At 38.4% G+C, this 13,572-nt stretch overlaps 1 protein-coding gene across 17 annotated transcripts in view; it reads right to left on the reverse strand.

The window, feature by feature from the left end:
- The window catches only part of USH2A (usherin), a 1,013,951-nt gene that overhangs the window by 715,732 nt on the left and 284,647 nt on the right, over positions 1-13,572 (reverse strand). The gene's annotated exons all lie outside the window — the stretch shown is intronic.

The following is a 13,572-nucleotide window of genomic DNA, read 5'->3' on the forward strand; positions in this document are numbered from 1 at the left end:
TGCTGCTAAGTCACTTCAGTCGTGTCCAACTCTGTGTGACCCCAGAGACAGCAGCCCACTAGGCTCCTCTGTCCCTGGGATTCTCCAGGCAAGAATACTGGAGTGGGTTGCCATTTCCTTCTCCAATGCATGAAAGTGAAAAGTGAAAGTGAAGTCGCTCAGTCGTGCCCGACTCTTAGCAACCCCATGGACTGCAGCCTACCAGGCTCCTCCGTCCATGGGATTTTCCAGGCAAGAGTACTGAAGTGGGTTGCCACTGCCTTCTCCATAGCTGTTCTTTACCAGTATGTCAATTATGACTAAAGAAAGGCTGAATAAATAATTGATGCTGTACTTGGGTATATTCCTGGCACCTACAATTCATAATCTTTCCACTAAAGACTGGTCCCTCCTCTGATTATCTCCATTTCAGCAAATAGCACCACCATCTATTATTCAGTTGCTTCAGCTAGAGCCCTGATACATCTTTGGTAGGATAGCCAGATCAAACACAGGATACTCAGCAAAATTTTAATTTCTAGTAAACAACAATTATTCTAATATAAATATGTCCCATGTGGTATTTCCTTACATTCAAAAATACTATCTGAAATTCAAATTTATCTGAGGATCCTACATTTTAGGGCTTCCCTGATAGCTCAGTTGGTAAAGAATCGGCCTGCAATGCAGGAGACCCTGGTTTGATTCATGGGTCGGGAAGATCCTCTAGAAAAGGGAAAGGCTACTCACTCCAGTATTATGGCCTGGAGAATTCCATGGACTCTATGGTCCATGGGGTTGCAAAGAGTTGGACACAAATGAGTGACTTTCACATTTACTTTCCTGCTTTTTGCCAAAACTGGCAACCCTTGAGTCTTTCACTTCTCTCTGCTTCTACACATAGCTAATAACTAAGTCCTAGGAATACTGTCTTTTAAGAATTGAAGGACTTCTACTCTCCATCCTCACCCCCACCTCCCTAGTTAAAGTCACTACCTACTTTTTCATTGTTAATACTATGTACCAGAAAAAGACTTTGACGCTGGGAAAGACTGGAGGCAAAAGGAGAAGTGGGTGGCAAAGGATGACATAGTTAGATAGCATCACTGACTCAATGGACACAAATCTGAGCACACTTTGGGAGATGGTGAAGGACAGGGAAACCTGGCATGCTGCAGTCCATGGGGTTGCAAAGAGTCAGATACAGTGACTGAACACCACCCACTGCTTCTGCTGCCAAGTCGCTTCAGTCGTGTCTGACTCTGTGCGACCCCACAGACGGCAGCCCACCAGGCTCCCCCGTCCCTGGGATTCTCCAGGCAAGAACACTGGAGTGGGTTGCCATTTCCTTCTCCAATGCATGAAAGTGAAAAGTGAAAGTGAAGTCACTCAGTTGTGTCCGACTCTAGCGATCCCATGGACTGCAGCCTACCAGGATCCTCCGTCCACGGGATTTTCCAGGCAAGAGTACTGGAGTGGGGTGCCATTGCCTTCTCCAGAACACCACCCGAGGCTATGCTAAAACTTTATATTAATTATCAAATTTAGTTCTCAGAGCAATGTTCATAATTCAGCATAATGTTCATTATATAAATTAGAAAACTGAAGGTTAGAAAGATTAACAAACTTTCCTAAACCGATAGAGTTGACAAATAGCAGATTCAAACCGAGGCACATCAACTACTGAGACTCTCCCTACTAGCACCCCTTCTCTTCTCCTCCTGTTCTTCATAGTGAAGCTGGAACCATCTTTTTCAGAGTGCAGATTGAAGATCTCCTTCTTCTATTTAAAATTATGTGATAATTTCCTATTCCCTTTAGGAAAATGAAGAAATCCCTAGCACAGCCTCCAGCCATGCAGTCTGGTTCCATCTATCTCCCTAGTTTCATTTCCCTGCCCATCCTGCCTGCCCCAGTCATGCTCTTGGTGCCTGAAAGCCTTTGCATGGGCAATTCTGTCTGCGGAAGTGACTTGGACCCATCTTTTCTTGCTTAGCTCACACTATGCATAACAGGTCTCGTGAATTCTTCTAGTAACCTGCCCTAGGTTAGTTTAGATGTGCCTATGTATTTCACAGTGTCCTGTCTATTTCCCATAGAGGGCTGATGAAAAGTATAATTAAACTCATTTCCACAAAATTTTAACCTCTGTGAAGGCAGGAACCTCATATAACTAATTCATCATTATCTCCCCAGCATCCAGTACAGTGCTAGTCCCAAAGTAGGCTACTCAAATATTGGAATTCACAAAACTGCACCAAATGATTAGGCAGGCATTGTTCCCCACAAATACTATATTTTAAAAAAAAAACAGAATTTAGATTAATTATAAAATCCATATTTTTCTTATAGAAAAAGAGAAAAATATGATTCAAAAATATTTTCAAGTTACTTAAAACTTCTTGGACATAGAAGGAGGAAATTGACAGATATAACATTAGGAATATGTTGGACACTTGGATGATGGAGCAGGCATATGAGGGAGAAATGGTCCTGGGTGTTGCCTGATGGATGCGTTTGTGCATGTACCTGTCTATGTACATATATATGCACATACACCAAAATAGGCACACAAGTGTGTGCATAATAAAATATATTATTGAAACAATAAATAAAGTTCTGGCAAATGAAAACAAATTGCATAGTTGTCACAATCACTAACTTAGGTATATAAAAATATGAGTCATATTGAGAGAAAAAGACCATGAGCACAAAGAGAATCATTTAGGGGAAAAACAGAAAGTAATTGGAACACTGTAAAATTCATGTGACGCTCTAGTTGAAAACAAGCCATTCTTTCATGTGCATTAACAATTACTTTTTTTCTTCTAGACCCTGCATATTTTCTCTTTAAAAGCTTTAGGAAGAGTAAAATAGGGAAGGAAAAAGCTCAAAATCTGTGCCATTCAATTGGAAAGAACCAAGTCTATTGTTTTTAATAGTAATTTACAAGATTATGCTTCTTTGCATATACTGACAGAAAATTGCTCTATATATGTTTCCAGAAATAGACTATAGTGATAGCAATTACTATATATTCTCCTACCTGATTCATTGTGTAATCAAAATCACTAATATAGAAGGCTTCTGTTTTGGACTCAAGACCACTGTAGGTGGATTATATGTATTTTCTTTTCTGAGGTGGCTCAGTGGGTAAAGAATCCACCTGCAATATAGGAGATGTGGGTTTGATCTCTAGGTCAGGTAGATCCCCTGAAGGAGGGCATGCCAACCCACTTCAGTATTCTTGCCTGGAGAATTTCATGAACAGAGAGGAACTTGGCGGGCTACAGTCCATAGGGTTGCATAGAGTTGGACACAACTGAAGTGACTGAGCATGCACAAAAGTACTTAAGTCCTTAAGATTCATGATGATGGCATCATGCAGGTCCTAATAGCTCTCCAATTCGGATAAATGATCCATTAAAACAGATAGTTAGGAATAGAGTCAATTTAGACTTATTGCCATACATTCAAGCCACAGAGAATTCTAGAAAAATTAGGAATGATTTTTACAAGAAATGATTTGTCAGATGAATCTGTATAGAGCGTCAGGGTAGATTTTGGTGCAGAAGATTGGGTTGCCCAAGTTTTAGAGACTAAAGCACACAGAAAACGCAGAGGTATAAGCAAAGAAGGACAAGACAGATATTAAAGAGCCCAGGGAGACCGCAGACTGGACAGTAGGGCTTCAAGGAAAAGCCTGTGTTGGAATTTGTCTTGAGGTTAATTCTCCTCCTCCTCTCAGCAGCATGATTATAAAGGTTAATCCCATTAGTATTTTAGTTGTCCTATTTTTAAACAGTTCTAATTAGGATGACTCAGGTACCTTCATGCTCAATGCTTCTTCTTGCCTTACCTAAATGTGCCTAATTCTGGACCATTACTGCTACTTTTATGACTCCTAACTACAGAAAACATTCTCCCTTCCCTCCTACTTAAATTTCAACTCTGGAGTGCAGCTTAAAGATAACTGACCTTAATTTCTTTTTTTTTTTTTTTAATTCAATACATTCCTGATCTCCCTCCATTAGCTCTTCTTCATGTTCCCCATCTGCAAGTCTGCATCCTTTTAACTGATCTTTTAGAAATTTCTTTCCATGGGTGATTTTATAACACATTCTAAAACATAGTCATTAGGACAAAAGTATTAACCTTCCGTTACTCAGGGCTAGGAGTTCACACATAGAAAGCACACAGGAGCCCACTAAAGTTTCTTTTTTCCCTCAGTTTTCTTTTGCCAACTCCTGGTCCCAGATAAGATAAGTCTCAGGTGGGAAACAATGTGTTATACAGCGAAGGCAAAAAGTCGTTTGTATCATAAAAGAGTATTGCTTATCCAGGCTTACAGCATCCTTAGAGTTCAAAGTTATTAGCCAGGCAGTTGGTATGCTATCCTAGTGGCTATTTGCACAGCACAGTACCTGTCCTGGGCATAAAAGAAGAGCCCATTTCCTAGCAATGTCCCTCCTGAGGACCATGAACAACTAGGCTTTGCTGAAGTCTGGAAATGGGAGAGAGAAAACAAGTTTAACCTCTAGGCCTTATGCAGAAAAGGAGGGCAGAACTGAGGCTAAGCACTAATTATGAGCCATTTAGAAGACACAGTTCTCACCTTAAACCAGAGAATGGACACTATATTAAGCGAAGAGTCTAGGGAGGAATGTGTGACTCATCTACCCCAGGCAACAAGACTACTGGAGAAACGATTTTTCAAATCAATCACTTCAAAATGAAGTGGAGAAGATGATGCTAATTTTCAAATTAAAATAATAACAATTTTCCTCCATTTAGGGGTTTTGTTTGAAAATAATGCTAAAATTATCACAAATAGAAGGGGGGAAAGTGGAAGCAGTGACATTTTATTATCTAAGGCTTCAGAATCACTGGGGATGGTGACTGCAGCCATGAAATTAAAAGATGCTTGCTCCTTCGAAGGAAAGCTATGACAAACCCAGACAGAGTATTAAAAAGCAGAGATGCCACTTTGCCAACAAAGGTCTGTGTAGGCTACAGTTTTTCCATAGTCATGTATGGATGTAAAAGTTGAACCATAACGAAGGCTGAGTTCTGCGGAATCGATGCTTTTGAACTGTGTTGTTTGAGAAGACTCTTGAGAGTCCCTTGGATTGCAAGGAGATCAAACTAGTCAATCCTGAAGGAAATCAACCCTGAATATTCATTGGAAGGACAGAGGCTGAAGCTCCAATACTTTGCCTACCTGATGCAAAGAACAAACTCATTGTAAAAGACCTCCATCCTGGCAAAGATTGAAGGCAAAAGAAGAAGGGGACTGCAGAGGATGAGATGGTTGGACAGCATCACTGACTCAATGGACATGAATTTGAGCAAACTCCAGGAGATAGTGAAGGACAAGGGAGCCTGCCTTGCTGCAGTCCATGGGGTCACAAGGAGTCAGACATGACTTAGCAACTGAACAACCAAATGCTAAAATTATTGTTCACAGATTTGACCAAATGTTAACAAATACATTCATAAATATTATTAATCTCAAGCTACTATTTCTCTTTAAGCATTTGAAAAACTCATTTTCCATTAGATATATATTTAATTGAAGCTGAAGCTCTAATATTCTGGCCACCTGATGTGAAATACTGACTCATTGGAAAAGACCCAGAAGCTGGGAAAGATTGAAGGCAGGAGGAAAAGGGAATGACAGAGGACAAGATGGTTGGGTAGCATGGACATGAGTTTGATCAAGCTCCGGGAATTGGTAATACACAGGGAAGCCTGGCGTGCTGCAGTCCATGGGATCACAAAAAGCTGGATACAACTGAGCAACCTGAACTGAACTGACTGATATATTTAAATTCCCTGCTCCTACTACTTCTTCCTGGACTGTTACCCCTACTTGAATACTTTGCCAAGTTCTATTTTTTTTTTAATTTTATTTATTTTAAAAATTCAGCTCAGGAAACACAACTAAGATCTTTAGGTCTCCCTTTCCTTCAAGAGTTAATCAGTCCCTTCATTTTACTACTTCTGTATCTTTGCATTTCTAATATCACACTTATCACAAATGTGTTATATTTACATGAATCAGTTTCCCCTACTAAACTGTAATGCTTTAATATGTTTATGGTTGTATATCTTATAGCAGCAGAGGCCCCCGTGTACAGTAATTTATTCAATAGATGTTAATTGAAAAATGGATATGTGAAGGAAATGGACATATGGCTGAAAGGATGAAAGGGAGGATATGTTACTCTCTACAATATCATATGATCTCTTTAATAATGAAAAGAAGATGGTAAACATAAATCTGTAAGTCATAAGAGTGACTGGTTGGAAGAGGTTGGATATCAGGGAAAATAGCAGGAAATGTGTAAGAATAAGCATGATCAATTGATCAATTAAAACTCTAATCCTTACCATATCAAGGAATGGAACAGAGTTTCAGAAAGAAAATATCACCCCCAAAATATGCCTCCAGTTATTAGAACAAAGAGTATAATATTATGTTCCAATAAGGGAAATTATTCTATTGGACTTTGTTTTATAAAAAAACCTGGTTTTCATACTTATGTGAGGAGCCATGAGAAACTTTCATATGTTCATTCTCTAAGAATTAAATCCAGTAACATAAAAGAATATAAAGGCAGCTCCGATTAAGTCTTAGAGATTACAGAGCACAGATATACATGCATATTCATAATCCACAGCACAGCAAAATTGTGTTTTCTTTGTTCTCACTTTTCTCAGTCACAATATTTATCAGTTGTATGTTCCAAAGTACCGTGTACCATGGCAATCATCCCAAACATTTCAACTTAGTCCATAAAGTAATCTCAATTCTAGACTCTTCAGTCAGCTCTTCATTATCTGATCACCTCCCATAACTCCATCAATTTTAATTTTGTGACTGTCACTCTGATTCAGCAAAAGAAATGAAATACCCTACCCGAAGCAGTAGCAGGAATCATGGACCGACATGAGTTTGAGGGTGGGGAGAGGTTACAAACACTTGTAAGAGTATGTATTTCAACCCAGCCTCAAATATTTGTTAAGTGAATGTCTATGACAAGTAATGAGCTATTGGAAAAAAGCTTTACTCTTTCAGAGTGCAGAATGTGAGGTCAGATGGACGTGGAATTGTAAATGACTACTCCACTTAATGAGACCTCATTTCCCCTAACAAAACAATCCTGGTCCTTCCATCATAGAAATAGTGTGTATATTAAATGGGATTTTTTTGGATAACACTCAATTCCAGGGTTTGACAAACATATACATTCAGCAAATATTATCCATTCCATCATTGCAATTTTTACTAGGCAGTTTTCAATGAAAGTGAGGTTTTCCTAAAATTTAAATAATGACCTATCAAAATCCTTTTTTCTCCCCAGATGTGGGTAGGATTGTGGTCCATATTTCCTCTGACAATATTCTTTCCTGGTGGTTTATTAAGGGAAAGGCTCTTATTCTGTGGTCTTTCTGTGAAAAACATGTTAATCAGGAGAAGCCATCCCACCAAACTCAGGGACATGTGTCATAATCAGATTTCAACTTTGAGGCACTGATTTTTAATGGAGTATCAGCCATCTAATTCCAATTGCATTGGTGGGGTCTTGCATGCAATTCTGGTTTATGAGCTCATTTCTTAACAAATATGATATGCTTCTTAATGAAACAAGATACTTTGCTTTACTTTCTAATGGTCTATTTGAGTTATAAAAGCAAACCCAAAGTAAATACCAGAGGGAAGCATGAGGAATTGTCTTATTAACACAAAACATGTCATGTGAAGCTGTTTTCATTATAAATTAGCCTTTATGTTATTCCAAAGCTGCAGAGTCCTCAATAAACCCTCTCTGCCTCTAGTTTTCAAGGACAAGGGTGGGTCACTGGCTGGGAATGCCTTGACACTGTTCCCTGCTTTTCTCGGCCTGGCCTCTGATTAAGTGCCTGCTGCCGAATGTTATGAGGTCATCCAGTGCTGAAAAAACGAACCAGGAAAACATATTCAGCACTCTATTTATGAGAGTGGGTATGTGTACATTCATATATGTACACACACTCCAAATAATTTTAAATTAAAGCATTTTTAAAATACTTAATGGAGGTTAAGCAGCATTTTTAACCTCTGTTCGAGTTATTGAATGGCATATTAAAACCAATGTGGCTCTAATGTACCTTCTAATGTGCACTGCTGCTTTAACAAATTGCCTATAAATTTTCATTGAATTAAGCCTATTCCTTGTACATTCCTAGTAAGGTTAGGTTAATAATACATGAGGTTCCATTATATGCACCTTCCTTAATAATGTTTTTTAAGAAAGTAGGACAAGAGTCTATGTGTACTGGTCTAGGATGGTCACTAACATTTACAATCACAGATGGAAAAGGCGGGCTGGATTCTTGGGCTACTGCTTCACCCCTCTACGCCATCCTGCTTCCTCCATGACCCGAGGCTCACGCACATACATCAGCGCAGTTGTCTCCCCCATAGAATATGATCTAGATTTCTCAGATGTCTTTAAAGAAGTAGAGAGAAAGTTTTCTGATCGCAGCAGTGTATTTTAATGTGCCCACTGCAGGGCTGACAACTGCGAGGCATCTGTTTATAATGAAGATACTTCAGGCTCTGGGTTTCTATTTTCAATGTAAATTTCACGGGAAGAGATGATAAAACCCAGAAAACAAAATTCAGAGTAGTTTCTGAAGCTAGAAGAATATAAAACAGAAAAAAAAAAAAAAGAGGTCCACAAACACAGTTTGATTTTTCCATAGGCTACACATAAGTGTACAAACTATCTTACATTGTCCAAAAAATGCATTAACTCATTAAGCTACCATTTTCTTTCTTCCCTTGCAAGGTAGAAAGCCATATTCTCCCTATGTGTAGCTAAAGAAGCACTCCCTGTTTTGCAATAATCTCATGCTAATAAGAGCAGAGCATTGAGGTAGTTTTTCAATGCAGTTACTCACTAGTTCAGGAACTATATATGGACCCCCCACTATGGAGGTGTGTTCCAAGCCCGGGTATAGACCACTGAACAATCTGCGGAAAGCAGTGAGACTTGTAGGCTGGAGAGGAATAAACCATCTTCTGAAAACGAGTTCATGGGCATCACAGATCATAGGGGCCATTAGAGTCCATCAACTCTGCTGTTGCCTTACAATCATGGAAAGCCAGTGGATGGTGGGGTGATGCGAGCTGACTGAAGCTTGAACAGCATCACTTTGGCTGTATGTTGGGGAGTGACTGGAGAAAGATAAAGAGGAGAAACAGGGACTTCAGGCAGCTACTAGGCTAGTCCAGGAGGAAAATGACTATGGCATGGACCCAGATGGATAATTGAGTGTGGTAAGAAGTGGTAAAATGCTGGATATATCTAAAGGTGAAACAAACAAGACTGATTTTGAAAGAAGAGATAAGAGTTGTGGGAAAAACCACCAAGGATGATTTGAAAAGATTACAACCCATAAAATACTGTGGTAACATTTTCAGTGAAGCATGGTTATTGAACCATTTTCCTTCTAAAGTCCAAAAAATTAAATAAAAGGAAATAAAAAAGAACAGAAGAGGAAATGGCAGTGAAGGACAGATATCTACAAGTAAAAGCCAAGCACCTAAGGTAGACAGGCCAATAATAAGCTACTTGATACAAGTTTGTATAACTCTGGGGGGAAAAAAAGTAAAATTGAAGGCTTCAGAGAGTTCTAAAGGCAGGTGTGACTTTCCCCAAACGGAAGGTTCTCCCTATACTGTTTCAAGAGAAGACAGTGAGTTTTCTCTTTAGAGGTTAAAACAGAGAGGGTTTGTACTCAACAGGTACAGGGATGAAGTGCTACACTGACCATGGGGATGATATGAACTGGTGTCTGGGATGGTTAATTTTATGGTCCACTTGGAGAGATTTGATGTCCATTTGCTCAGTCAAACACTAGTCTAGATGCGTCTATGAAGGTGTTTTTACTGATTTTCCCAGACATAAGAACATTAATCTACAGAAAAAAGGTCCCAGTGAACTCCCAGAAAAATTATTTAACAAAAAGCATCTCATCATAAATGAAGGATATAGAAATAGTAAAACTTCTGGAATGTTAAAAAAAAAAAAAGAAAGAAAAACAAGAAAGAAGGAAGAAGCAGGTTGGTACTGCTAGAAAATAATGGTGAAATAAATTTGTTGAGTGAAAATGATTCCATACAATGGTAAATTTTCAAATGGCTCCAAGTATAGAATAGAGATAATTTCAGATGTTCAAAATTCTTTAAAAAAATAAACAAACCACTTTCCTCCCTGTACTCTTACTCAGAAGCTACTGAAGCATTTATTCTACCAAATACACAAATAAACCAAGAAAAAAAAAAGAAAACAGGCTTCAGGACATCAGGTATCCAATATAGGAGACATGCAAAGGAAATCTTCAGTAAGCTGCAAAACTTCTAGGATAGAGCTGTGCAACAGGACTACAGGTAGATAGGCTGAAATCAAAACAATAGGTCAGGAGTTCAGACCCTCCCATGGAATGATATATTCAGTGGGGAAAAAATACACAAACACATATACACACACATACATCTTCTATTGGTTCTGTTTCTTTGGAGAACCCTATATAATACAGATGCTCTTGGTAAAAGTCCTGATTATTTCTCATTTCAATTAAACAAACCACTTACTGGGTGCATGCAATATACAACATATTAGTATTATGGCTTCCCTGGTGGCTCAGATGGTAAAGAATCCACCTGCAATGCAGAAGACCTGGGTTTGATCTCTGGCTTGGGAAGATTCCCTGGTGGAGGGCATGGCAACCCACTTCAGTATTCTTGCCTGGTGGGCTACAGTCCATGGGGTCACAAAGAGTCAGATATGACTGAGTGACTAAGCACACACAGCACGATATTATGGCTATGTAAGTTGAATAATTTCCCTGGTGGCTCAGACGGTAAAGGATCTGCCTATAATGCAGGAGACCTGGGTTCGATCCCTGGGTTGGGGAGATCTCCTAGAGAAGGAAATGGCAACCCACTCCAGTACTCTTGCCTGAAAATTCCATGGATGGAGGAGGAGCCTGGTAGGCTACAGTCCATGGGGTCGCAAAGAGTCAGACACGACTGAGTGACTTCAATGTCAATGTCAAGTTGAATAATATAACCTTTACTCTCAAGATGTTGAACTCAAACATGGGAAATAAGACAACTGTACAAGTAAATAAAATACAAGGTTACTTTAAATATGATAATGATTTTCATTAATAGGGATGATCCTCATTCTGTATCCTCCTTAAAAGAGAGAACAGCTTGCCATATACCTTTGCAGAAGACTTTTGTGACATCTCTACTCAGGCAAATAGTTACTAAGAAACTATTCTCCTAAAAAACAAGACTATACCAGATAAATCCCCAAAAGAAAGTGGTCAGGAGACCATGAGGATTGAGCATGATTTTCCAATACTGCAATTTAATTTTTATCAACATTTATATACAGTTTTTAAAATCAAATAGAATTTAAAGACTCACAATGTAAAGTGGCATCTTGCTTCTCCATCCTTCTCCCAGAAATTTCCCTGCCTACAGTAACCACCTTCAACTCCTATAGCTGTTTCTTCTGACTTTCATTTCTGTTTCTGAGTAACATACATATACTGTTACATCTCAACTTCTAACATTTATACTACTGTCTTTCCACTTTAGAAAATGAATATTTAGCTCTTTATACCTTCTCTTCAATAGTCCCATTAGTTGCTTAAATCAGTATTCACAGATTATTTTATTATGACTGCATAAATCTATTTCACAGTTATACCCTATAATATGATTGATTATATTTCTTTTCTTGAAAAATCTGCCTCTGCTTAATTTTCTAGGAATCTCTTAGACATGTCTAGGCACTAAAACTCTCCAATAGAACTTTAGCCAAGGAATCTATCAGTTTCTTTTTTCCACTGAATGTATTAGTCCACAGGAGGATCTGAAGCCCTGACCCTCCTGTTGGGATTTGAGTCCATTGATCTCTAGTTCTATTGCATCGCTATATTCTAGGTCAGAATGAAACACTAAATAAACTTTAACAGTGGACAACAAGTCAAAAGCATATTACATTTGCTCTATTAACTTTTGCTGGCTTACTTACAAAGAAGGATATATAAATCATGGCTATTTGTGCAGAAATGGATTACATTATTTCCAGAACTGAAGTGTTAACAAATAGCAACAACAAAAAAAATAATAATCTTAGAATATGATAAAATGATTGCACATTTGTAAGGATAAATCTGAAGCTGAAAGTCATAATATGCTGCAGCTGTCAGGTAGGTTATCTGCTCAACTCTCAATTATCTTTCTGTTTCCTGGGATACTTACCACCTTGCTCCTACCTGAAGAAGTGATTCCTAGAAGCCATGCTTATTTTAGGTGATCCTGACACTGGTCACAGTGAACTGCCACAGACATGGCCACCCTAACAAAACTCAGTCAATTAGAATCAATTAGAATCTCCTTCCTGAAACTGTAACCAAAAAGCAGCTAATGTCTTTCTGTGTAGCTGGAATTAGAACCGTAAGCAAACTTGGGGGACAGCAGTGACTATACAATCACACAGAGAGGGTAAGAGAAGCAAAAGGTGCCCATCTGCAGAAAGAGACAGAGGCTGGGAATAAATGAATGAATGAATGAATCTGTATCAGTGGGAGCTTTGTAGTTTCTAAGTCCTGACTGCATTTGCTCCATGTCAGGTATTACAGAACATTCAGTGATAATAAAGCCTCCACTTATGTTGAAGCTAGTTTGAATTTTTTTCTGATATTTTATCTTAAAGGAAATTAACTATTTATCAATTCTTTTCTGTCTCTTTGGGTTTATTTGTTACACTGACCAATGTCAAGGGAGAGGTTTTGTCCAATTCTCCCGAGCTGAATTCCTTGTTATGCAAAATAAGAGTTTAGTCTTATCCTCTCTGGCAGGCAAATCACCCTTTTAAATTTGTATCACCCTCATTTTCACAGGTTCAGATAACTCAGAGTTGATTTTGCTAGACAGGACAATGATTAATACAGCTGTTAAACAACTGATAAATATTTACATTTATCATAACATCATGATGAATGTACTATAAAGAAAGTATATTGCTTTAATTAATTTATTAAATCATATAAAGGCAAGGAGAAAGCCATGGATAGGGTCCATTTTTCTTCCAGTTGGGAAATCTGGAAAGATGGACACAGTAGGACTAAATAGTAGCCTATTTTATTAATTTAATGGCTTTTAAAAATAATTCTAGAGAGTATTGAGTAGAGTTCCCTGTGCTATAAAATATGTCCTCATTAGTTATCTACTTTATATATAGGAGTGTGCATATGCCAATCCTGATCTCCCAATTTATCCTCCCCCTTACTCACTGGGTAACCATAGGTTTGTTTTCTACATCTGTGGGAAAAGAATCTAAAAAAGAATGGATATATACATACAACTGATTCACTTTGCTGTACAGCAGAAACTAACACCACACTGTAAATCAACTTTTTTTGTTGTTTAATCACTAAATTGTGTCAGACTCTCGCAACCTCATAGACTGTACCCTGCCAGGCTCCTTCTTCCATGGAATTTCCCTGGCAAGAATACCAGAG

Source organism: Bubalus kerabau, chromosome 5 (genome assembly GCF_029407905.1).
Source record: "Bubalus kerabau isolate K-KA32 ecotype Philippines breed swamp buffalo chromosome 5, PCC_UOA_SB_1v2, whole genome shotgun sequence".
In the NCBI taxonomy this organism is placed as follows: Eukaryota; Metazoa; Chordata; class Mammalia; order Artiodactyla; family Bovidae; genus Bubalus; species Bubalus kerabau.